The sequence below is a fragment of the Phocoena phocoena genome, chromosome 1 (assembly GCF_963924675.1).
Source record: "Phocoena phocoena chromosome 1, mPhoPho1.1, whole genome shotgun sequence".
NCBI classification, from domain to species: Eukaryota; Metazoa; Chordata; class Mammalia; order Artiodactyla; family Phocoenidae; genus Phocoena; species Phocoena phocoena.
In genome coordinates this window covers 65334974-65362512 of record NC_089219.1, presented here as the reverse complement: position 1 = coordinate 65362512, position 27539 = coordinate 65334974, and positions in this window count along the sequence as shown.

The following is a 27539-nucleotide window of genomic DNA, read 5'->3' as shown; positions in this document are numbered from 1 at the left end:
CAAGGCATTAAAATCAAGAATATAAAAGAACTATGAGAAAAGGATAAACAACTCAATAGAAAAATGAACAAAACCCATAAAAAAGGAAAAATCATGTCTGATACACACATGAAGAGATATTAAACCTAGTTATGATAGGGAAATACAACTCAAACCACAGTGAGGTGTCATTTGACGTTCACATGTCACATTCATTTGGCAAATATTAAAAAGTCCTACAACCCAGGTGTTGAAGGGAATGTAGACTATCTCTTAATCATTGCTGGAATATAAACAGTATAACAACTTCAGTTGTTCACAAACCCTACACTTCAACAAGTCTATTCTTTAATATTTACCTGAGAGAACTCTTAAATTTTACTATGGAGAAATGTATAATAAAGTCTGTAGCAACTTTATAATAAAAACTTGGAAAGTCCAAATGTTCCCTGAAAGAGAATAGGTAACTATATTTTTGATATATTCAAACAGTGTACTATCATTTGGCAGTCAAACTAAATGAATTACAGCAACCATAAAATACAGATAAACCTTTCAAACTTCTTGTGATATATGCTTTGCTCATGAAATTTTAGTACTTCATCTTATTTAATATGTGTATTTAAGGCTATAAATTTTCTTTCTAAGTGCAATCTTAGCTGCATCTCATATGTTTTGGTATCTAGTACTTTTGATACTGCCCAATTCAAAATATTTTCTTATATTTATAACTCTTTATTTTAATAATATGTTATTTAAAAGTCTGTATCTTCATTTCTGAACAGTTTTTTTCTACCTTAAAAAATTGATTTTTAGCTTAATTGCAAATAACAGTGTCTATATAATTTCATTCCTTTAAAATGTGCTGTGCTGTGTCTTATATCACATTAAATGTTCAATTTCCTCAAATGTTTGGAAGAATGTATATTTTACATGTCTTTTATGCGGTATTCAACATATGCCATTTAGGTTACTTTTGTTAATTATTTTGTTGAAATAATATTTTACTAATTTTTAGTCTGCTTAATCTTTCAATAATTGAAAGAATTGTTTAAAAATCTCCCACTATGATTATGAAGTTCTCTATTTGTTTAGTTCTGTCACTTTTTTCCCCTTATTTATTTTGAGGCTCTGTGCAATATATAAGAATTGACAGGGCTTCCCTGGTGGCGCAGTGGTTGAGAGTCCGCCTGCCGATGCAGGGGACACGGGTTCGTGCCCCGCTCCGGGAAGATCCCACATGCCACGGAGTGGCTGGGCCCGTGAGCCGTGGCCGCTGAGCCTGCGTTTCCGGAGCCTGTGCTCCGCAACGGGAGAGGCCACAATAGTAAGAGGCCCGCATACCGCAAAAAATAAAAAATAAAAGAATTGACAGTTGTTACATAGCTTTCTTTATAATCTAGGAAAGCTTTTGACTTAAAACCTATTTTATCTTATAGTAATATAGCTATGCCAGCTTTCTATTCATGAGTATTTCCATGGCATTCTTTGACCCATACTTTTTACTTACAACTTTTCTATACCTTCGTATTTTAGAGAGATCTTCTGTGAAAAGCATTTACCCCTCTTGTGCCTTTTAGCCTTCTTTCTTGCTGTTTTTGGGTTAAATTTTTTTAAAAATCGATACATGTTTCCTTTGGCTAGTTTAGAAGCTATAGCCAGTCTTTCTAGTCTTTAAGTGGTTACCATGGAAGTTACAACATGAATACTAATCAATGTTTAAAATTAGTACTTTTATTATTCTCCTGGAGTTTAAGGAATTTACGACACTTTAACTACAACATCTCACTCTCAACTTTTCATTTATTGCTGTTGTGAATTTTCCATCTTTTAAATATTCACATGCTATTGTAATTATTGTTTTATATAGTCAAAGTTACTTTATATTTACTTTCATATTTACTACTTTCTTTATTCTCATTCTTTCCTGCATATCTCATCTTCCATCTTCTGCCTGAAGAATATCTTTTAGAAAATATGTCTTTTCTCTCTGGTAGTTTCTAAGAAATCACAAGTTTCATTGTTTGTGTCTGTGGGTGTGGGTGTGTTTATTTTTCCTTTTATACTGCTTTACTTTTGGAGAGTGCATTTTCAATCTGAGGGACTTGTCTTATGTTATGGAAGATTCCCAGCTATTGCTTTTTTTGATAATTCCTCTTCTTAATGTTTTTGCATTTTATTCTTCTGAGATTTCTTTTGAAACGTCTCAATTCTACAGGCTTTGTATTTTATCTTTTAAAATTTACATTTCTTTATCTCTGTGCTTTATTAGATGATTTCCTCAGATCTTTCATCAAATTCATTCTGGCTCTAGCCAGTTCATTGTGCCATCTACTGAGGCTTTTATTTCAACGTATATTTTTAATTTCAAAGATTTTAAATTGCTCTTTAATATATCCATCTGTATGTTTATAAATTTGTCTTTAGTTCCTTTGTCTGTTTGAGGAGTTCAAATACACTTAATTTAAAATCCTCTTCAGATTTTGTCATTATCTCTATTTCCTTGAGTGCAAAATATCCCACTTATTCATTTATTCATTGCACTGGAATTCTTCACTGCTTCCTGACTTCTTCTTAGAAAATAGGTTTTTGAAAGTTTTTTCCTCAGGCTTATTTACTTGTCAGGTGGTTTCAAGCTTGTCTCAGCTCAGCTCTCCAGGTTAAATGATTCCAAATCAGATTTTACCTTAGCAGCTTGAGGCATGGTTTGCTCAGTCATCACGACTCAGGCTACTATAACCAAATACACTAAGACATTAAAAGTTGTTTTGGATGCCAAATCCAACGTGTGTGGGGAGTGTTTCCCCGCACCAACATGCAATTCTCTGACACCAGATAGATGTCCTACAATTCAACTCAATTCTGACACTATCTACCAGGAGATAGCATCACATCCCACAGGTTAAGGGCTCAGAGGCACGAGACTGCCTCCCTTTCCCCCCCTTCAGGTGCCAGTTTCAAATCCAGGTTGTCACCTGTGCTTCTGACCTACCGGCTATAGGCCAGAGGTGCCCAGGACTCCCTCCTTGGGTTCAATTAATTTGCTAGAGCGGCTCACAGAACTCAGAGAATCATTGTACTGATTAGATCAGGAACAGCCAGGTGGAAGAGGTGCAGAGGGCAAGGTATAGGGAAAGAGTGAGGAGCTTCCATGCTCTTTCCAAGTGCATCACTCTCTCCGAATCTCCACATGTTCACCAACCCTGAAGCTCTCCAAACCCCATCCTTTTGGTATTCTATGGAGGCTTTACTACATAAACATGCTTAATTAAATCATGGGCTATTGGTGATTGATTCAACTTTGAGACCAGTCCCTCTTCTCTTTTCAAGGGTCGGGGGATGGAACTGAAAGTTCCAACTCTCTAATAATATGGTTGGTTCTGTTGGTGACCAGCTCCCATCCTTACGTGCGGTCCAGAAGTCATTTACCTCATTAAGTAGTAAATAAGCCATGGTGAGCTATGCACAGTGTGATGAATATAGGTAACAATATTGTACTATACTTAGGTAATGTGGTAAAAGTCACTATGAAAATCACATTACAATATACAAATGTATCAAAGTAACACATTGTACGTCTTAAATTTACAAAATGTTACATGTCAAATATATTCAATAAAATGATGTAATTAAATTAAATGTTGAAATTTAAAGTCATCTCATTAACATAGCAAAAGACACTTTTTATCACTGTCATCACAGGAAATTCCAAGGGTTTTAGGAGCTCCATGCCAGAAACAGGATGAAGCCTATATATTTCTTATTATAAATCACTGTATTACAGATATAGATTTTTTTTAATCTTTCCTGGTAAATGCGATATATTTTCAGATGAAATCAGAGGGTCAAAGAGAGTGGGTATAGGTCCAGTTCTTCATAGAAAGTATGGTGCTAAATGCCAACTTCACATGGAAAACCCAATATTCATTTACTCCAATTGTGGGACACATTTATTACCCTATTTAACTGTGGTTTTTGGAAAACCTCTCTCTCCTCACTCATCATATTTTGTCTTGTTTGTGATCTAAAATCTATGGCTCCCACTTGCCATTCTGAATTTCTTCTTCATCTTAGGCCATGGAGATTTTCTTCTTGCTTTGAGTATGTCTAAATGTTTTCAAACTTGTGTTTATATTTTACTTATATATTTCAAGTGAGGATACTTCATTATGTTCTCATGTTATCTTGGAGCCTGAATTCAAGAAATCTGTTGAATTTCATTTGGTCTGAAAGTTTGGAAATATATATGATCACAGAAATCCCTATCTATGCAATATCCATTAATATCTTATGGAACTCATATAGCACATGTTCAGAAACTCCAATCTAGGGTAAGTATACGTTTAAATAGACTCCCAGATGACTGTGGTATGACAATGGTGCAGAATCATTGCAACTTTGAGACCAAACACTTGAGTATAAATCCTGGCTGTTCCACTGTTAACAGTGTGGTGTTGGGTGTTATGTTAGTTTTTCAGTTTCCTCATATGTTAAATGGGGACAATAAGAATTTTGAGAGTAGTTTTAAGGATTAAAGTACTGATAGTAGCTTATCCAACCCATTTCTTGACTCCTTTTTATAGAAAAATTTCCATTCCTACACTTCTGCCTTAAACCCATTCTAATATTGATTTTGTCACTGCCACTTCACCAAAATTGCTTTTATCAAGGTCTCCCATAAGAGTCACACTTCCAGACCCAGTGGTCAGTTATCAGTCCCAAGTCTTTTGAAGAATCTTCAGCATTTAACAAAGGGGATCACTCTTATTCTGGGATTTCTTCTTCACTTAGTCTCTAGGTCACCTCTCTTTTTTTTTTTTTAAATTAATTTATTTTATTTATTTTTGGCTGTGTTGGGTCATCATTGCTGCATGGGCTTTCTCTAGTTGCAGTGAGCGAGGGCTACTCCTTGCCATGGTGCACAGGCTTCTCATGGTGGTGGCCTCCCCTGCTGCAGGGCATGGGCTCTAGGCGTGTGGGCTTCAGTGGTTGTGGCGCACGGGCTTAGTCGCTCTGCGGCATGTGGGATCCTCCTGGACCAGGGCTTGAACCCATGTATCCTGCATTGGCAGGTGGACTCCCAGCCATTGCACCACCAGGGAAGCCCAAGGTTGCCTCTTTGTTCTTCTCCTTGCTCATGGTTACCCTTAGGCTCTTTCCCTGGTTCCTCTTCATCTTCTCAAACTCTAAATATTGACGTGTTGAAGAGTTCACATTTGAGAACTGTTATATGTGTTCATTTCCTAGATAATCTCATCCAGAACTCTATACTATGTGATGACAACTCTCACATTTATATACTGAGTCTCAACCATCCCCCTGAATCCCAGTCTTGTATACTGGACCACCTATTTGATATTTCCACTTATGAGACTTATAGATATGTTATATTTAACACCTATATAGCCAAACTCTTAATTTCTCTCTCCCTCAGTTCTCCCAGTCTTAGTAAATGATAAAGCCATTCTCCCAGCTGCTCAGGGCAAAACTTTGGAGTAATTATTTACTCTCTTCTTTCTTTAACACTTAGGGCCAACTTCATGGATATATGACCTGTGCAGTCAATAGGACCGTGCCCTTAGAAGACTCCCATGCTTAATTTAATGCTATGGTGTTGTCATCTCAAAATTATTATTATTTTTTTCATTATTTAGAGAATATTAGTTTCTGTAATCAAACTCACATTGATAAGACCTTACATATTTAATACAGTGTTTTACTCTTGTACAAATGGAAAAAAATATGCTTGTTTCTAGACCAATATGGCTGTTAATTTCTATACAGTGCCACCTCAACATAGTACAACTGGGATACTTTTTCCAAAGTTGACAGCAGGCCTAAAGTTTCCAAAAATTCAAATTATACATATATAAGCATACATATTTATGTTTACAGAAAGACCAATATGTTATACATTAGTAGCAGCATCAGATTTTTGAGGTTCTATAGTCATCTGAACAAAAAATCCAGCACATTCCATTAAAAAGGAAAAAAAAAAAGGAAAAAAAACAAAACCCGAGGAAAAAGCGAAGTTCTGTTACTGTTCTGATATCTGGCACTATTTTAATTAACTTCTCAATCATCATCCGGAAAGAAAACATTCCAGAATAATGGCATTAAAAACAGTGCTGACAAAGCACCATCACTATTGTGTATTGTAAAGTAGGTACATGATATTTTACATTCACAGAGGTATGATACAGTACTGTCCTTCATCTGTAATACTGGAGAATACAATTTAAAAGACATTATTTGAGATTTTATTCCACTTTTCTAGCAGAAGCCCCAAAGGATGGTATGACACAGCTCTGGTAAAGAAATGTACCTTCTTAGATAAGATTTCCTTTCATTAGTGGCACAGTTCTAGGTACTCCCTGCTTTTTGTGAAATTCAGCTAAAAACTATTAAAAACAAACAAAAACAAAAACAATCACTGGATTCATAGACTGTTTTCCTTTTTCAAGATTGCCCTAATCTTCTCTGTCTTGGTTTTAGCAACACTGACTCTGATATATGGGGCCAGTATTTTACAACTTCTTGATGTTTATGATATGTTTCAGAATTCTGTAATTCTGTACCAAGACCACATATTAATGAAGTGTGAGAACAGAATAAATAAAATTTTCAAAAATGCAAGGTGGAAATGCACAACTGTATAGGAAGGTATGAGGTCCTGTAGCAAAACAAGGAATAGACCAAGTAATAGAAAAGTGTAGTACCCAGGGAATAGTATAACCACCATAGAACTGTGTAAGGAAGTCTCAGGATAACGTGGGGTATCAGGTCTAGAAAGCAGCCAGTCCATATTGAAGGACTACAAACAAAATTATACAAAAGAGAATGTGCAACCATTGTATGATACTTGAGGTGCTGAAGTAGATATTTACAGAGTCATGTAAGCTGTAACCATTAACTAAAAATTGTAATACAGATATGTGGGGAGGATGGAGAAAGAATGAAATATTAGATAGTTGTGTCTTCATCTGCCAAAACAAAAAGCCAATGGCAAAGATCTGTATGTGATAAATCAAGAAATAGTAGCATTACTCTAGGGTGAAGGAAGAGAGTCTGATTAGATAAGCAAGAATCCTCCCCTTGCCAGTGTCTATGTATCTTCCATTATGGTCTAGCTAGTGTTGCTTTCTGAAGGTATATCTCTAGGTCTGGATTTGCTCTCGTGAGGCAGTGTTTGATATCAATTATATAACTTCCATGACACAAAGTGTCTCTTAAATCTCTTCTGTGTTACAGTTTTCATTCACCAGCTTTTTTTTTTTTTTAACTTCTTTATTGGAGTATAATTTCTTTACAATGGTGTGTTAGTTTCTGCTTATAACAAAGTGAATCACTTATACATATACATATATCCCCGTATCACTTCCCTCTTGCATATCCCTCCCTCCTACCCTCCCTATCCCACCACTCTAGGTGGTCATAAAGCACCGAGCTGATCTCCCTCTGCTATGCGGCTGCTTCTCACTAGCTATTTTACGTTTGCTAGTGTATATATGTCCATGCCACTCTCTCACTTTGTCCCAGCTTACCCTTCCCCCTCCCCGTGTCATCAAGTCCATTCTCTAGTAGGTCTGCATCTTTATTCACGTCTAACCCCTAGGTTCTTCATAACCTTTATTTATTTATTTTTTGATTCTGTATATATGTGTTAGCATACGGTATTTGTTTTTCTCTTTCTGACTTACTTCACTCTGTATGACAGTCTCTATGTCCATCCGCCTCACTACAAATAACTCAGTTTCATTCCTTTTTATGGCTGAGTAACATTCCATTGTATATATGTGCCACATCTACTTTATGCATTTGTCTTTTGATAGACACTTAGGTTGCTTCCATGTCCTGGCTATTGTAAATAGGGCTGCAATGAACATTTTCGTACATGACTCTTTTTGAATTATGGTTTTCTCAGGGTATATGCCCAATAGTGGGATTGCTGGGTTGTATGGTAGTTGTATTTTTAGTTTTTTAAGGAACGTCCATACTGTTCTGCATAGTGGCTGTATCAATTCACATTCCCATCAATAGTGCAGGAGGGTTCCCTTTTCTCCACACCCTCTCCAGCATTTATTATTTGCAGATTTTTTGATGATGGCCATTCTGACTGGTGTGATATGATATCTCGTTGTAGTTTTGATTTGCATTTCTCTAATGATTAATGATGTTGAGCATTCTTTCATGTGTCTGTTGGCAATCTGTATATCTTCTTTGGAGAAGTGCCTACTTAGATCTTCTGCCCATTTTTGGATTGGGTTGTTTGTTTTTTTGTTATTGAGCTGCATGAGCTACTTGTAAATTTTTGAGATTAATCCTTTGTCAGTTGCTTCATTGGCAAATATTTTCTCCCATTCTGAGTGTTGTCTTTTGGTTTTGTTTATGGTTTCCTTTGCTGTGCAAAAGCTTTGAAGTTTCATTAGGTCCCTTTGTTTATTTTTGTTTTTATTTCCATTTCTCTAGGAAGTGGGTCAAAAAGGACCTTCCTGTGATTTATATCATAGAGTGTTCTGCCTATGTTTTCCTCTTAAGAGTTTGGTGGTGTCTGGCCTTACAATTACGTCTTTAATCCATTTTGAGTTTATTTCTGTGTATGGTGTTAGGGAGTGTTCTAATTTCATTCTTTTACATGTAGCTGTCCAGTTTTCCCAGCACCACTTATTGAAGAGGCTGTTTTTCTCCACTGTATATTCTTGTCTTCTTTATCAAAGATAAAGTGACCATATATGCGTGGGTTTATCTCTGGACTTTCTATCCTGTTCCATTGATTTATATTTCTGTTTCTGTGCCAGTACCATACTGTCTTGATTACTGTAGCTTTGTAGTATAGTCTGAAGTCAGGGAGCCTGATTCCTCCAGCTCCGTTTTTCTGTCTCAAGATTGCTTTGGCTATTCGGGCTCTTTTGTGTTTCCATACAAATTGTGAAATTTTTTGTTCTAGTTCTGTGAAAAATGCCAGTGGTAGTTTGATAGGGATTGCACTGAATCTGTAGATTGCTTTGGGTAGTAGAGTCATTTTCACAATGTTGATTTTTCCAATCCAAGAACATGGTATATCTCTCAATCTATTTGTATCATCTTTAATTTCTTTCATCAGTGTCTTATAATTTTCTGCATACAGGTCTTTTGTCTCCTTAGGTAGGTTTATTCTTAAATATTTTATTCTTTTTGTTGCAATGCTAAATGGGAGTGTTTCCTTAATTTCACTTTCAGATTTTTCATCATTAGTGTATAGGAATGCCAGAGATTTCTGTGCATTAATTTTGTATCCTGCTACTTCACCAAGTTCATTGATTAGCTCTGGTAGTTTTCTGGTAGCATCTTTAGGATTCTCTATGTATAGTGTGAGGTCATCTGCAAACAGTGACAACTTTACTTCTTCTTTTCCAATTTGGATTCCTTTTATTTCTTTTTCTTCTCTGATTGCTGTGGCTAAAACTTCCAAAACTATGTTGAATAAGAGGGGTGAGAGTGGGCAACTTGTCTTGTTCCTGATCTTAGTGGAAATGGTTTTAGTTCTTCACCATTGAGGACGATGTTGGCTGTGGGTTTGTCATATATGGCCTTTATTATGTTGAACAAAGTTCTCTCTATGCCAATTTTCTGGAGAGTTTTTTTTTTTTTTTTTTTTTTTTTTTTGTGTGTGGTACTCGGGCCTCTCACTGCTGTGGCTTCTCCCGCTGCAGAGCACAGGCTCCGGACGCGCAGGCTCAGCGGCCATGGCCCACAGGCCCAGCCGCTCCACGGCACGTGGGATCCTCCCGGACCAGGGCACGAACCCGCGTCCCCTGCATCGGCAGGCGGACTCCCAACCACTGCGCCACCAGGGAAGCCCTTCTGGAGAGTTTTTATCATAAAGGGGTGTTGAATTTTGTCAAACACTTTCTCTGCATCTATTGAGATGATCATACGGTTTTTCTCCTTCAATTTGTTAATATGGTGTATCACGTTGATTGATTTGCATATATTGAGGAATCCTTGCATTCTTGGGATAAACCCCACTTGATCAGAGTGTATGATCCTTTTAATGTGCTGTTGGATTCTGTTAGCTAGTATTTTGCTGAGAATTTTGCATCTATGTTCATCAGTGATTTTGGCCTTTAGTTTTCTTTCTTTGTGACATCTTTGTCTGGTTTTGGTATCAGAGTGATGGAGTCCTCGTAGAATGTGTTTGGGAGTGTTCCTCCCTCTGCTATATTTTGGAAGAGTTTGAGAAGGATAGGTGTTGGGTCTTCTCTAAATGTGTGATAGAATTCGCCTGTGAAGCCATCTGGTCCTGGGCTTTTGTTTGCTGGAAGATTTTTTTTTTTTTTCCGTGCAGTATGCGGGCCTCTCACTGTTGCGGCCTCTCCTGCTGCAGAGCACAGGCTCCGGATGCACAGGCTCCGGATGCACAGGCTCAGCGGCCGTGGCTCATGGGCCCAGCTGCTCCGCGGCACGTGGGATCCTCCCAGACCAGGGCACGAACCCGTGTCCCCTGTATCGGCAGGCAGACTCTTAACCACTGCGCCACCAGGGAAGCCCTTGCTGGAAGATTTTTAATCACAGTTTCAATTTCAGTGCTTGTGATTGGTCTGTTTATATTTTCTATTTCTTCCTGGTTCAGTCTCGGCAGCTTGTGCATTTCTAAGAACTTGTCCAATTCTTCCAGGTTGTTCATTTTATTGGCATATAGTTGCTTGTAATAATCTCTCATGATCCTTTGTATTTCTGCAGTGTCAGTTGTTACTTCTCATTTTTCATTTCTGATTCTACTGATCTGAGTCTTCTTTCTTTTTTTCTTGATGAGTCTGGCTAATGGATTATCAATTTTGTTTATCTTCTCAACGAACCAACTCTTAGTTTTATTGATCTTTGCTATCATTTCCTTCATTTCTTTATTTTATTTATTTATTTTTTTGTGGTACGCAGGCCTCTCCCTGCTGTGGCCTCTCCCGCTGCAGAGCACAGGCTCTGGACACGCAGACTCAGTGGCCATGGCTCACGGGCCTAGCTGCTCCACGGCATGTGGGATCTTCCCGGAACGGGCATGAACCCATGTCCCCTGCATCGGCAGGCAGACTCTCAACCACTGTGCCACCAGGGAAGCCCTCCTTCATTTCATTTATTTCTGATCTGATGTGTATGATTTCTTTCCTGCTTCTAAGTTTTGAGTTTTTTTGTTCTTCTTTCTCTAATTGCTTTAGGTGTAAGGTTAGGTTGTTTATTTGAGATGTTTTTTGTTTCTTAAGGTAGGATTGTATTGGTATAAACTTCCCTCTTAGAACTGCTTTTGCTGCATCCCATAGCTTTTGGGTCATCGTATTTTCATTTGTTTCTGGGTATGTTTTGATTTCCTCTTTGACTTTTTCAGTGATCTCTTCGTTATTAAGTAGTGTGTTGTTTAGCTTCCATGTGTTTGTATTTCTTACAGATTTTTTCCTGTAATTGATATCTAGTCTCAGAGCATTGTGGTCGGAAAGGATACTTGATACGATTTCAATTTTCTTAAATTTACCAGGGCTTGATTTGTGACTCAAGATATGATATATCCTGGGGAATGTTCCATGAGCAGTTGAGAAGAAAGTGTATTCTGTTGTTTTTGGATGGAATGTCCTATAAATATCAATTAAGGCCATCTTGTTTAATATATCATTTAAAGCTTGTGTTTCCTTGTTGATTTTCATTTTGGATGTTCTGTCCATTGGTGAAAGTGGGGTGTTACAGTCCCCTACTATGATTGTGTTACTGTCGATTTCCCCTTTTATGGCTGTTAGTATTTGCCTTATGTATTGAGGTGCTCCCATGTTGGGTGCATAAATACTTACAATTGTTATATCTTCTTCTTGGATTGATCCCTTGATCATTATGTAGTGTCCTCTTTGTCTCTTATAGTGGTCTTTGTTTTAAAATCTATTTTGTCTGATATGAGAATTGCTACTCCAGCTTTCTTTTGGTTTCCATTTGCATGGAATATCATTTTCCATCCCCTCACTTTCAGTCTGTATGTGCCACTAGGTCTGAAGTGGGTCTCTTGTAGACAGCATATATATGGGCCTTGTTTTTGTATCCATTCAGCCAATCTATGTCTTTTGGTTGGAGCATTTAATCCATTTATATTTAAGGTAATTATCGATATGTATGTTCCTTTTACCATTTTCTTAATTGTTTTGGGTTTATTATTGTAGGTCTTTTCCTTCTCTTGTGTTTCCTGCCTAGAGAAATTCCTTTAGCATTTGTTGTAAAGCTGGTTTGGTGATGCTGAATTCTCGTAGCTTTTGCTTGTCTGTAAAGGTTCTAATTTCTCTGTGAGATCTCAATGAGGTCCTTGCTGGGTAGAGTAATGTTGGTTGTATTCTTTTCTCCTTCATCCCTTTAAATATGTCCTGCCAGTCCCTTCTGGCTTGCAGAGCTTCTGCTGAAAGATCAGCTGTTAACCTTATGGGGATTCCCTTATGGGTTATTTGTCGTTTTTCCCTTGCTGCTTTTAATATGTTTCCTTTGTATTTAATTTCTGATAGTTTGATTAATATGTGTCTTTGCGTGTTTCTCCTTGGATTTATCCTATATGGGACTCTCTGTGCTTCCTGGACTTGATTAACTATTTCCTTTTCCATATTAGGGAAGTTTTCGACTATAATCTCTTCAAATATTTTCTCAGTCCCTTTCTTTTTCTCTTCTTCTGGGACCCCTATAATTCGAATGTTGGTGCATTTAATGTTGTCCCAGTGGTCTCTGAGACTTTCCTCAATTCTTTTTCTTCTTTTTTCTTTATTCTGCTCTGCAGTAATTTCCACTATTTTATCTTCCAGGTCACTTATCCATTCTTCTTCCTCAGTTATTCTGCTATTGATCCTTTCTAGAGAATTTCTAATTTCATTTATTGTGTTGTCCATCACTGTTTGTTTGCTCTTTAGTTCTTCTAGGTCCTTGTTAAAAGTTTCTTGTATTTTCTCCATTCTGTTTCCAATATTTTGGATCATCTTTACTCTCATAATTCTGAATTCTTTGTCAGGTAGACTGCCTATTTCCTCTTCATTTGTTAGGTCTGGTGGGTTTTTGCCTTGCTCCTTCATCTGCTGTGTGTTTCTTTGTCTTCTCAGTTTGCTTATCTTACTGTGTTTGGTGTCTCCTTTTCGCAGGCTGCAGGTTCGTAGTTCCTGTTGTTGTTGGTGTCTGCCCCCCGTGGCTAAGGTTGGTTCAGTGTTTTGTGTACGCTTCCTGGTGGAGGGGACTAGTTCCTGTGTTCTGGTGGTGAGGCTGGATCTTGTCTTTCTGGTGGGCAGGTCCATGTCTGGTGTTGTGTTTTGGGGTGTCTGTGGCTTTATTATGATTTTAGGCAGCCTCTGTGCCAATGGATGTGGTTGTGTTCCTGTTTTGGTAGTTGTTTGGCATAGGGTGACCAGCACTGTAGCTTGCTGGTCGTTGAGTGGAGCTGGGTCTTGGAGTTGAGATGGAGATCTCTGGGAGATTTTCACCGTTTGATATTACGTGTAGCTGGGAGGTCTCTTGTGGACCAGTGTCCTGAAGTTGGCTCTCCCACCTCAGTGGCACAGCCCTGACACCTGGCTGGAGCATCAGGAGCCTGTCTTCCATATGGCTCATAATAAAAGGAGGAAAAAAAAAGAAAGAAAGGAGAAGATAAAATGAAATAAAATAAAATTAAGTAAAATAAAATAATTAAAATAAAAAATTTTTAAGAAAAAATATTTTTATGTAATAAAAAAATTAAAAAAAAACAATAACGGACTGACAGATCTCTAGGACAAGTGGTAAAAGCAAAGCTATACAGACAAAATCACAAACAGAAGCATACATGTACACACTCACAAAAAGAAAAAGAGAAAAAAATATATATATATATCATTGCTCCCAATGTCCACCTCCTTAATTTGGGATGATTCGTTGTCTATTCAGGTATTCCACAGATGCAGGGTACATCAAGTTGATTGTGGAGATTTAATCCGCTGCTCCTGAGGCTGCTGGGAGAGATTTCCCTTTCTCTTCTTTGTTCCCACAGCTCCCAGGGTTCAGCTTTGGATTTGGACCCGCCTCTGTGTGTAGGTCGCCTGAGGGCGTCTGTTCTTCGCTCAGACAGGACGGGGTTAAAGGAGCCACTGATTCAGGGGCTCCAGCTCACTCAGGCCGGGGGGGCGGGAGGGGTATCTATACGGGGCGAGCCTGCGGCGACAGAGGCCGACGTGACGTTGCACCAGTCTGAGGCACGCCGTGCGTTCTCCCGGGGAAGTTGTCCCTGGATCCCTGGACGCTGGCAGCGCCGGGCTGCACAGGCTCCCGGGAGGGGAGGTGTGGATAGTGACCTGTGCTTGCTCACCGGCTTCTTGGTGGCTGCAGAAGCAGCCTTAGCGTCTCATGCGTGTCTCTGGGGTCCGCGCTGGCAGCCACGGCTTGCGCTCATCTCTGGAGCTCGTTTAGGCTGTGCACTGAATCCCCTCTCCTCGCGCACCAGTAAACAAAGAGGGAAGAAAAGAAGCAAGAAAACGTCTGTTGTCTCTTCAGCAGCTGCAGACTTTTTCGCGGACTCCCTCCCGGCTAGCTGTGGAGCACTAGCCACTTCAGGCTGTGTTCACGCACCGAACCCCAATCCTCTCCCTGGGATCCGACTGAAGCCCGAGCCTCAGCTCCCAGCCCCCGCCCGCCCGGCGGGTGAGCAGACAAGCCTCTCGGGCTTGTGACTGCTGGTCGGCACGGATCCTCTGTGCGGGAATCTCTCTGCTTTGCCCTCCGCACCCCTGTTGCTGTGCTCTCCTCCGTGGCTCCAAAGCTTCCCCCTCCGCCACCTGCAGTATCCACCCGCGAAGGGGCTTCCTAGTGTGTGGACACCTTTCCTGCTTCACAGCTTCCTCCCACTGGTGCAGGTCCCGTCCCTATTCTTTTGTCTCTGTTTTTTCTATTTTCTTTTGCCCTACCCGGGTACGTGGGGGAGTTTTCTTGCCTTTCGGGAGGTCTGAGGTCTTCTGCCAGCGTTCAGTAGGTGTTCTGTAGGAGCTGTTCCACATGTAGATGTATTTCTGATGTATTTGTGAGGAGGAAGGTGATCCCCATGTCGTACTCTTCCACCATCTTGAAGCTCCTCCCCATTCACCAGCTTTGTAATATTCATGTGGATTTCTTCTTCCCTCTCAGAATGCTTTTCTTTTTGGTCTCTTTCCTGGAAAATTCACTGTATCCTGTAAGAATGCTCCTATCTATATGTAACAGGAAACAATTTATAGGAACTTAAGCCAATAAGCCCTTTTTCCCCACACTATGTCTGGAGATAAGCAATAGCTGGTAGTGGTTTAGTGCCTCTGCCATATCTGTGTTGCTCTTGACCTCTTTGTCATGCTGTTAAGATGGCTTCCCAGTTTTAGGCTCCTGTCCAGGTTCCAGATACTGTATCACTTTTCAAGGCAGAAAGAGAGGAGTGGTATTCTCTGTTCCTTTTAACAGGAAAGAGAAGCTTTCCTAGAATTTCCTAGAATCCCACTCCCACAAACTTTCAGTTCCATTCTAAATGGGTAGAATTATGTCACATGGCTAGCACTAACTGCAAGGGAAACTGGAAAGCAACTAGAAGGCAGCAATGGCTAGGAATGGATTTGAGATCAGCCATTCAATTTTGGAACACTTCATTTGTTCCAAGATTGTTAAGTAAAAGGATGGAGGAGAAGGTATATTGGGATGGCAAAGATATCTTTAATCCCTTTTCATCATCTCTCCCAGTTAGGAAACCAGTTTGTACTGGCAGTGCATATTAATTAACAAGTCTCATGCTAAAAGCGACAGCACAGTTCTGCTATCATTCTTCATTTCAAATGCCACTAGGCCATATAGTTGCCCCTTATCACTTTTATAAGGAGCAATTCCTCTTTACTCTGAATTCTCATATTTCCTTATCTACATTTCTTATGGCACATGTCCCCTTTCATCTTGTATTTAAAAAATAGTTTTAATTTATATCTATCTGATTATAAAATTAATATTCACAGCATTTTTGACATTTTTGAAAATTCAGAAGAGTGGAAAGAAAAATAATAGAATTCCTTAGGTACATGCTTGTAGAACATGCTATAAGTATTCTTTAAAACACTCATCACTCTTAAAATTACTTGCTTAATGTTTGTATTTTTTTAAAAACATCATGAAAGACAAAGATCATACTGTCTTATTCACTGCTGTACCTTCAGGTATCCAGCACAGTGCCTAACACATAGTAGACATTTAATAAATATTCATCAAATGAATAAACCCAGACTACGATTAGTATTTTGTGCATCTATTTTACTTTTTAAAGTGATTTTTAGTTATGACTTTAAGTTCCTTAAGAATAGAATATTTGCCCAATTTATCTTTTACCACTGATCACTTGCCCTCCCCCAGTCAATAAACATAGGCCTTGACACATAGTAGGAGCTTAGTAAATAAATATTTATTGAATGAAAATGTGAATGAATAGTATTCAATCAGCCTGTTATATGAACCCATAGTAACAAATAACACCTTGTTCATGGATATTCGCTCCTTTTTTGCTACTCTTTGGCCCTATCTCAGAGCAGACCAGGATGTTCTTAATCTCCAACAAGAGGGTCTTCATCACCATGACTCAGCGTCTAGATCAGAAATTTGAGTTTAAAGACAATCTCTACCATTTTCCAGCTGTGTAAATTCAGGACAATCCCTTCAACTGTGAGAGCCTTTACATCTTCATTTCCAAAGTGGGAATAACAATACTATTTCACATGATTGTTTTGGGAATTCAGTAAGAATTCAGAAAAAAGCACACAGTACATAGTAAGTACTCATATAATTTTCAAAAAAGTTCAAAAACATAATTTTAATACAAATATAGTATATATATATGTATATGTAAAGATTTAACTCATTAATAAGGGAGTCAGCAGGAAAATAAAACCAATTCAAAGAGCATTTGAAGAATTGGGTACTTATAGGCATTGATGAAAGAATGTTGGAATAAGATTGCCCAGTCATATCTAAAACTGGTTAATGTCCTAGACAGCATACCTATGATCCTTGGATTTACTTTTTACCCTAGACAGAAGTCATTTGAAGTTTTACTGGATTAAGAAATATGTAAAATAACATGAAACTTCACAGTGTTTGGCCCCTTGAAAGAACACATGGTCTTCTTTTTGCTTTACTTTTAAGCTTTGGATAATTTGCTTAATATAAACGTAATGATATAATACAAGATATGTTAGAAGATTTAATGAGGAATGAATCTTTTATGTAACCAAGAGACATATATTTTCCCATTGATACAAAGGTTTACACTCTTACCAAGCAGAGATGGGCTTTTTGTCCTTAATCCTTGAAAAATCAGTTATGGAGAAAAAGGTTTTGTGAAAGATATGAGATTGCACCTGAATCCTAAAGGATAGATTGAACTAAAGAGTGTGACTTTAGAACAAAATAATATAGATCGCTATTAGCTGAAATGTGTATTTTAGTTTTATTTTGTCTTAACTGAGATGTCTCTTAAGACAACAGGTTAGATTTTAATAGAGAAAAGAGCTAAAAGAGAACAGTGCTATGAGAGTCAAACAATTAAAGAGAATTCAACAAAATGAAACAAAATTCTAATCTGCCTGAAGGGCTCAGGAGAGAACATTCATTTATTCAAGACAACATTCCCATTCTGGCAGTGTGTCTCAAGGCTAGAGATGCTACAGAGGACAGTTCAATTAGTTATGAGGCACCATGCTGTCCACCACTCACACTCACGCTACTGTGTTCTCTTTCTAAGTAGAGGTGTTTGAACTTGATCTGGACTGAGAAATGTGATCTGTGTGAGCAAAGGCAAATTCGAGGATCCTTTTGGAGCTTAAGCTTGGTAGATAGAACTTGCTGGTGATATTGTGGGAAAACTAAATTTGTTGTGTGAAAAACTGGATATAAAAGTTGGCTCTGTCAGCAGCAGTGATGGCACTGGGCAAGTGATCTAAGTTTTCAGGGTCTTATTTTCCTCACTGCAAAATGGGAGCCATAATACCTATATCACAGAGTTGGAGTAAGAATTAGATATAGGGAGGTGTCTTAGTCCATTTGAGGTGCTATAACAAGATACCACAAACTAGGTAGCTTATAAACAACAGTAGTTTCTCACAGATCTGGAGGCTGGAAGTCTGGGATCAGAGTGCCAGCATGGTCAGGTGAGAGCCTTCTTCCGGATTCAGACTTCTCATTGTACCCTCAGGTAGGGGAAGGGACTAGATGACTCTTTTGGCCCTCTTTTATGAGAGCATTAAATCCCATTCATGAGGGTGGAGCCTCCCAAAGGTCCTACCTCCTAATGCCATCACTTTGGGATTAGGTTTTCAACATAGGAATTTTGGGGAGACTCAAACATTCAAACTATAGCAGAAGGTATGTGAAAGTACTTTGTTAATGATTAGTGTAAAGGAAAATCAATCTGGTTTTCTTGATCTTGCCCTCTACTGGCCAGGAGATGTCCTGTAACCTAATGGAGACACATTTCCTTTAACCAAACTTCCAGAGCACAATGATTGAGGCTTGGAATACCTGTCATTTTCAAGCATCAGGCAGGTCCTAATGATGTTCTCTAGACTCTGTGCTCTGTACTGCCAATATATTTTAACTCTCATTAAGAAGTTTCAAGCAGCATTCATGAAGAAGTTGGAACAAATTCCTGCCTGTACCTATGGTTGTTTTATTTTATTTTGTTTTTTTAAGATCAAGCCCAACACATCTGGACTATGGTGGGATGTTTAGAGACATATCACTTTATGAAAGCCTTGACAGCAGGATTTGGAGCACATGTTGCATGTACTGTCACTTTTTACTTCCATCTGGTAAACAGAAGCCTAGTTGGGACTCACAAGGGAGAATGATTTATGCATTCTAGTGGAGACCCCATTTATAACACATATATCTTGCTTTATCTTTATGCAAGATAAAGTTAGCAGGTTATTTTATTTATTTAAATACTTTTACTCTGCCTCATTCCACAAAAGATTTAAGGAAGTTAGGTAGAAGGGTTGATTGAGAACTAGTCTATTAGTTAGAAAGCTGTCAACATTGTAGTGAAAATTGAGTTGTATTCTTTAAGTAGAATTTATTTGAGCGAATATATGCTATAGTGGCTGTATTCATACAGGAAAAATTACATGAAGAATTTGTGTATAATTCAAGACACTAAGGACAATTCCTTTTGTTTTAGTAGCATTGACATATAAATATATGTTTATGTGTACATGTGTGGATATATATATAGATATATACATACATGCGTATATGATTTTTCTTGAATTATCTGAATTTCATGATTATTCTGTTTAGTGTGCTCAGCATGAGCAATTCTTTGACAGGAAACTAGCAGAAAAAATTTTATCAGGCAATTTTGTCAGGGATATTCCATCAGCACACAACTGAATAATGAGTTCTGTCAGTCAATAAATGCTTGACCAGAACTTCTAATTTCTTTACCGTCATGTCTTTCTTAGGTGGATGAATTCTGATGAATCAGTACATTCTGCTTTATGTATAAAATCAGTCTGATGTCGTATCTTGTGTGTGTGTGTGTGTGAGTATATATATATATATATATATATATATATATATATATCTTTTGTTCTGAGTAGGTTACTACATCTGCCCTTATTCACGCAAGCCAAGAATCCTTCATAAACCAGGAATCCTTTTACACTTACTCTGTGGACATTTGATCATCTCCAGGACCAGTTTTAATCAAGGAACAGTAAGATTGGAGGGAAATTGATTAAGGCCAGATATTTTTTACTTTTCGTTGTTTTAAAAGAAACTGAATTTTGAATGAGCAGAGAAAGTGGTCATCCATTAAATACTTTTCAGGAAATAAAACATAGTAGAAATTAATTCTCTAACATTTGGTGTCTATATGTTGTGTTAATCTCTATCTATACTTGTATTTCTTCATTCTTCTTTCATTCTCTCCCTGCCACTATCAGTGTGATATAAAAACTTTGATTTTTTTTTTTTTTTTTTTTCCGGTACGCGGGCCCCTCACTGCCTCAGCCTCTCCCGTTGTGGAGCACAGGCTCCGGACGCGCAGGCCCAGCGGCCATGGCCCACGGACCCAGTCGCTCCGCAGCATGCGGGATCTCCCCGGACCGGGGCACGAACTCGTGTCCCCTGCACCAGCAGGCGGACTCTCAACCACTGCGCCACCAGGGAAGCCCAAAAAACTTTGATTTTTTAAAAAATTAAAATAAATGAATTTAAATAAATTCTATTTTTGAGAGAGTTCCACTATAAGCCTTAAAATAATTGGATTATTCATGACTGTTTAGTCATTCATCTTTTCACCAGACATTCATGAGCTTCTACTACGTATCAGGCACTTTGATAAGGCAGAAGATTTATCACAGAACAAAATAGACTCAGTCCTTGCCTTTATGGTCTTTAGAGAGGGAGACAAACAGCAAACAATCACAAAAATAGGCAGGTATTTAGAAATTGATAAGTGCAACGAAGGAAAAATACAGGTTTCTAGGACTAAAAATTAAAGGGACACCCAGCTTAGACTGAGAGAAAAGGAAAAAACATCTCTGGAAATTACAGTTAAACTGGTAAAATACTGGAAGGATGAGCTGAAGGTGTCAGGAATGAGAGATAGTCAATGTGTTTGAAGTATAGTGATGGAGAGAGTGGTATAAGGCAAAACTGAGAGGTAGATTCAGGTGGATTATACAGGCACCTGAGGGCCATGTTACAGTTTTAAAGATTGATCTTAAGTTCACTGGAAGTCATTGAAAGGTTCAAAGAGATCTAAAAATAAGCTTAGTATCTTTAATAGATACTCTGACTTCTGGTTGTGTGAAGAATAGAATGCAAGAGAACAAAAGTGAAAAGAGATGGGCTGTTCAGTGGGGGATATCTATCAGAAGGTTACTGCATAGGGCTTGGTGAGAGATGATGGTGATTTGGACCAGATTAATGGCAGGGCAGTGGAGACAAAATGAAGTGGACATGTATTATGAAGGCAGTAGAGATTGACCATGGGGTGGACTGCGGAGACTGTGAATGAGTTATTAAGAATGGCTTACACTTTCTATCATGAAGAACCAGGTGGATGGAGGCACCTGGATGTATAGAAATGGGGAAGAATGGAACAGGAGCAGCTTTAACAAAATTGAGGATTAAAAACCCAGAGTTAGGAATCATTGTTCTAGAGAGGTTGAGAGGAAAGATATAGTGAAAGACAGACATTTAGAGTAGGAAAGGAGTACTCCTGAGAATGACAGAACCCTTAGTGAAAGTTCAACAGGGATAGACTTTGAGGGACAATCCTCATAATTTAGGAGAACAGTGGACCTGGGTGCTTGGTAAGAACCTCAGGAAAAGACACAGAACTCTTGATTATGGACAACTTGTTTGCCTTTGGACAAATCACTTAGCCTATTGGCCTCTACTCACTTATCTATTAAATGAATATTTTGGGTGAGATAGGGTTTCTTTTTATTCTAGCATTCTGATTCTTTGCAGTAGGAGACAGCAGGAGTTTTGGAGTCACCAAGATGAAGTTCAGTTCCAGCTCTCTAATTTCCACATCTACAAAATGGGACTAATACTAATGAGGTAGCACATATAAAGTACCTTACTTGTTGGAAGTGCCTTTCTTCCTTTTTTTCCTCTTAATGCTAATCAATAGTTCTTATATATTTCATCTGGGAATTAGTCATATACTTTTCTATACTATCTTTTTTTTTAACATCTTTATTGGAGTATAATTGCTTTACAAGTTCGTGTTAGTTTCTGCTTTATAACAAAGTGAATCAGTTATACATATATATATGTTCCCATATCTCTTCCCTCTTGCATCTCCCTCCCTCCCACCCTCCTTATCCCACCCCTCTAGGTGGTCACAAACCACCTAGCTGATCTCCCTGTGCTATGCGGCTACTTCCCACTAGCTATCTATTTTACATTTGGTAGTGTATATATGTCCATGCCACTCTCTCAATTTGTCACAGCTTACCCTTCCCCCTCCTCATATCCTCAAGTCCATGCTCTAGTAGGTCTGCATCTTTATTCCTATCTTACCCCTAGGTTCTTCATGACTTTTTTTTTTCTTAGATTCCATATATATGTGTGAGCATACGGTATTTGTTTTTCTCTTTCTGACTTACTTCACCCTGTATGACAGACTCTAGGTCCATCCACCTCACTACAAATAGCTCAATTTCATTTCTTTTTATGGCTGAGTAATATTCCATTGTATACATGTGCCACATCTTCTTTATCCATTCATCTGTCAATGGACACTTAGGTTGCTTCCATGTCCTAGCTATTGTAAATAGAGCTCCAATGAACATTTTGGTACATGATTCTTTTTGGATTATGTTTTTCTCAGGGTATATGCCCAGTAGTGGGATTGCTGGGTCATATGGTACTTCTATTTGTAGTGTTTTAAGGAACGTCCATACTGTACTCCATAGTGGCTGTATCAATTTTCATTCCCACCAACAGTGCAAGAGTGTTCCCTTTTCTCCACACCCTCTCCAGCATTTATTGTTTGTAGATTTTTTGATGATGGCCATTCTGACTGGTGTGAGATGATATCTCATTGTAGTTTTGGTTTGCATTTCTCTAATGATTAATGATGTTGAGCATTCTTTCATGTGTTTGTTGGCAATCTGTATATTTCCCTGGGAGAAATGTCTGTTTAAGTCTTCTGCCCATTTTTGGATTGGGTTTTTTTTTGTTGTTGTTATTAAGCTGCATGAGCTGCTTGTATATTTTGGAGATTAATCCTTTGTCAGTTGCTTCATTTGCAAATATTTTCTCCCATTCTGAGGGTTGTCTTTTCATCTTATTTATGGTTTCCTTTGCTGTGCGAAAGCTTTTAAGTTTCATTAGGTCCATTTGTTTGTTTTTATTTCCATTTCTCTAGGAGGTGGGTCAAAAAGGATATTGCTGTGATTTATGTCATAGAGTGTTCTACCTATGTTTTCCTCTAAGAGTTTGATAGTGTCTGGCCTTACATTTAGGTCTTTAATCCATTTTGAGTTTATTTTTGTGTATGGTGTTAGAGAGTGTTCTAATTTCATACTTTTACATGTAGCTGTCCAGTTATCCCAGCGCCACTTATTGAAGAGGCTCTCTTTTCTCCACTGTGTATTCTTGCCTCCTTTATCAAAGATAAGGTGACCATATGTGCGTGGGCTTATCTCTGGGCTTTCTATCCTGTTCCATTGATCTATATTTCTGTTTTTGTGCCAGTACTATATTGTTTTGATTACTGTAGCTTTGTAGTATAGTCTGAAGTCAGGGGGCCTGATTCCTCCAGCTCCGTTTTTCTTTCTCAAGATTGCTTTGGCTATTTGGGGTCTTTTGTGTTTCCATACAAATTGTGAAATTTTTTGTTCTAGTTCTGTGAAAAATGCCAGTGGTAGTTTGATAGGGGTTGCATTGAATCTGTAGATTGCTTTGGATAGTAGAGTCATTTTCACAATGTTGATTCTTCCAATCCAAGAACATGGTATACCTCTCCATCTATTTGTATCATCTTTAATTTCTTTCATCAGTGTCTTATAATTTTCTGCATACAGGTCTTTTGTCTCCTTAGGTAGGTTTATTCCTAGATATTTTATTCCTTTTGTTGCCAGGGTAAATGGGAGTGTTTTCTTGATTTCACTTTCAGATTTTTCATCATTCGTGTATAGGAATGCTAGAGATTTCTGTGCATTAATTTTGTATCCTGTTACTTTACCAAATTCATTGATAAGCTCTAGTAGTTTTCTGGTAGCATCTTTAGGATTCTCTATGTATAGTATGTCATCTGCAAACAGTGACAACTTTACTTCTTCTTTTCCGAATTGGATTCGTTTTATTTCTTTTTCTTCTCTGATTGCTGTGGCTTAAACTTCCAAAACTATGATGAATAATAGTGGTGAGAGTGGGCAGCCTTGTCTTGTTCCTGATCTTAGTGGAAATGGTTTCAGTTTTTCAGCATTGAGTACGATGCTGGCTGTGAGTTTGTCATATATGGCCTTTATTTTGTTGAGGAAAGTTCCCTTTATGCCTACTTTCTGCAGGGTTTTTATCATAAATTGGTGTTGAATTTTGTCAAAAGCTTTCTCTGCATTTATTGAGATGATCATATGGTTTTTCTCCTGCAATTTGTTAATATGGTGCATCACGTTGATTGATTTGCATATATTGAAGAATCCTTGCATTCCTGGGATAAACCCCACTTGATCAGAGTGTATGATCCTTTGAATGTGTTGTTGGATTCTGTTTGCTAGAATTTTGTTGAGGATTTTTGCATCTGTGTTTATCAGTGATATTGGCCTGTAGTTTTCTTTCTTTGTAACATCTTTGTCTGGTTTTGGTATCAGAGTGCTGGTGGACTCATAGAATGAGTTTGGGAGTGTTCCTCCTTCTGCTATATTTGGGAAGAGTTTGAGAAGGACAGGTGTTAGCTCTTCTCCAAATGTTTGATAGAATTCGCCTGTGAAGCCGTCTAGTCCTGGGCTTTTGTTTGCTGGAAGATTTTTAATCACAGTTTCAATTTCAGTGCTTGTGATTGGTCTGTTCATATTTTCTGTTTCTTCCTGGTTCAGTCTTGGCAAGTTGTTCATTTCTAAGAATTTTTCCATTTCTTCCAGGTTGTCCATTTTATTGACATATAGTTGCTTGTAGTAATCTCTCATGATCCTTTGTATTTCTGCAGTGTCAGTTGTTCCTTCTCCTTCTTCATTTCTAATTCTATTGATTTGAGTCTTCTCCCTTTTTTCTTGATGAGTCTGGCTAATGGTTTATCAATTTTGTTTATCTTTTCAAAGCACCAGCTTTTAGTTTTGTTGATCTTTGCTATCATTTCCTTCATTTCTTTTTCATTTATTTCTTATCTGATCTTTATGACTTCTTTCCTTCTGCTAACTTTGGGGTTTTTTTGTTCTTCTTTCTCTAATTGCTTTAGGTGTAAGGTTAGGTTGTTTATTTGAAATGTTTTTTGTTTCTTAAGGTAGGATTGTATTGGTATAAACTTCCCTCTTAGAACTGCTTTTGCTGCATCCCATAGGTTTTGGGTCATCGTATTTTCATTTTCATTTGTTTCTAGGTATGTTTTGATTTCCTCTTTGATTTTTTCAGTGATCTCTTGGTTATTAAGTAGTGTGTTGTTTAGCTTCTATGTGTTTGTATTTCTTCCAGATTTTTTCCTGTAATTGATATCTAGTCTCATAGCATTGTGTTTGGAAAAGATACTTGACATGATTTCAATTTTCTTAAATTTACCAAGGCTAGATTTGTGACCCAAGATATGATCTATCCTGGGGAATGTTCCATGAGCACTTGAGAAAAATGTGTATTCTGTTGTTTTTGGATGGAATGTCCTATAAATATCAATTAAGTCCATCTTGTTTAATGTATCATTTAAAGCTTGTGTTTCCCTATTTATTTTCATTTTGGATGATCTGTCCATTGGTGAAAGTGGGGTGTGAAAGTCCCCTTCTACAAATGTGTTACTGTCGATTTCCCCTTTTATGGCTGTTAGTATTTGCCTTATGTATTGAGGTACTCCTATGTTGGGTGCAGAATTATTTACAATTGTTATATCTTCTTCTTGGATCGATCCCTTGATCTTTATATAGTGTCCTTCTTTGTCTCTTCTAATAGTCTTTATTTTAAAGTCTATTTTGTCTGATATGAGAATTGCTACTCCAGCTTTCTTCTGATTTCCATTTTCTTGGAATATCTGTTTCCATCTCCTCAGTTTCAGTCTGTATGTGTCCCTAGGTCTGAAGTTGGTCTCTTGTAGACAGCATATCTATGGGTCTTGTTTTTGTATCCATTCAGCCAGTCTGTGTGGGAGCATTTAATCCATTTACATTTAAGGTAATTATCGATTTGTATGTTCCTATTCCCATATTCTTAATTGTTTTGGGTTTGTTATTGTAGGTCTGTTCCTTCTCTTGTGTTTCTTGCCTAGAGAAGTTCCTTTGGCATTTGTTGTAAAGCTGGTTTGGTGGTGCTGAAATGTCTCAGCTTTTGCTTTCTGTAAAGGTTTTAATTTCTCCCTCAAATCTGAATGAGATCCTTGCTGGGTAGAGTAATCTTGGTTGTAGATGTTTCTCTTTCATCACTTTAAATATGTCCTGCCACTCCCTTTTGGCTTGTAGAGTTTCTGCTAAAAGATCAGCTGTTAACCGTATGGGGATTCCTTTGTGTGTTATTTGTTGTTTTTTCCTTGTTGCTTTTAATATGTTTTCTTTGTATTTAATATTTGATAGTTTGATTAATATGTGTCTTGGCGTGTTTCTCCTTAGATTTATCCTGTATGGGACTCTCTGTGCTTCCTGGACTTGATTAACTATTTCCTTTCCCATATTAGGGAAATTTTCAACTATCATCTCTTCAAATATCTTCTCAGTCCCTTTCTTTTTCTCTTCCTCTTCTGGGACCCCTATAGTTCAAATGTTGGTGCGTTTAATGTTGTCCCAGAGGCCTCTGAGACTGTCCTCAGTTCTTTTCATTCTTTTTTGTTTATTCTGCTCTGCAGTAGTTATTTCAGTATTTTATCTTCCAGGTCACTTATCCATTTTTCTGCTTCAGTTATTCTGCTATTGATCCCTTCTAGAGTATTTTTAATTTCATTTATTGTGTTGTTCATCATTGCTTGTTTCCTCTTTAGTTCTTCTAGGACCTTGTCAAATGTTTCTTGCGTTTTCTCTATTCTATTTCCAAGATTTTGGATCATCTTTCCTATCATTATTCTGAATTATTTTTCAGATAGACTGCCTATTTCTTCTTCATTTGTTAGGTCTGGTGGGTTTTTACATTGCTCCTTCATCTGCTGTGTCTTTTCATTTTGCTTATATTACTGTGTTTGTGGTCTCCTTTTTGCAGGCTGCAGGTTCATGGTTCCCATTGTTTTTGGTGTTTGTCCCCAGAAGCTAAGGTTGGTTCAGTGGGTTGTGTAGGTTTCCTGGTGGAGGGGACTAGTGCCTGTGTTTTGGTGGATGAGGCTGGATCTTGTCTTTCTGGTGGGCAGGTCCACGTCTGGTGGTGTGTTTTGGGGTGTCTGTGGCCTTGTTATGATTTTAGTCAGCCTCTCTGCTAATGGGTGGCATTGTGTTCCTGTCTTGCTAGTTGTTTGGCATAGGGTGTCCAGCACTGCAGCTTGTTGGTCATTGAGTGAACCTGGGTGTTGGTGTTGAGTTGGAGATCTCTGGGAGATTTTCACTGTTTGATATCACGTGGAGCTGGGAGGTCTCTTGTGGACCAGTGTCCTGAGTTTGGCTCTCCCACCTCAGTGGCACAGCCCTGATGCCTGGCTGGAGCACCAATAGACTGTCCTCCACACAGCTCAGAATAAAAGGGAGAAAAAATAGAAAGAAAGAAAGACAGGAAAAAAGAGGATAAAATAAAAGAAAGTAAGATAAAATAAAATAAAGTCATTAAAATAAAAAAGTAATTATTAAGAAAAAAATTTTAAAAAGTAAAAAACAAACAAACAGAACAAAAAAAACAAAAAAACGGACAGACAGAACTCTAGGACAAATGGTGAATGCAAAGCTATACAGACAAAATCTCACACAGAAGCATACACA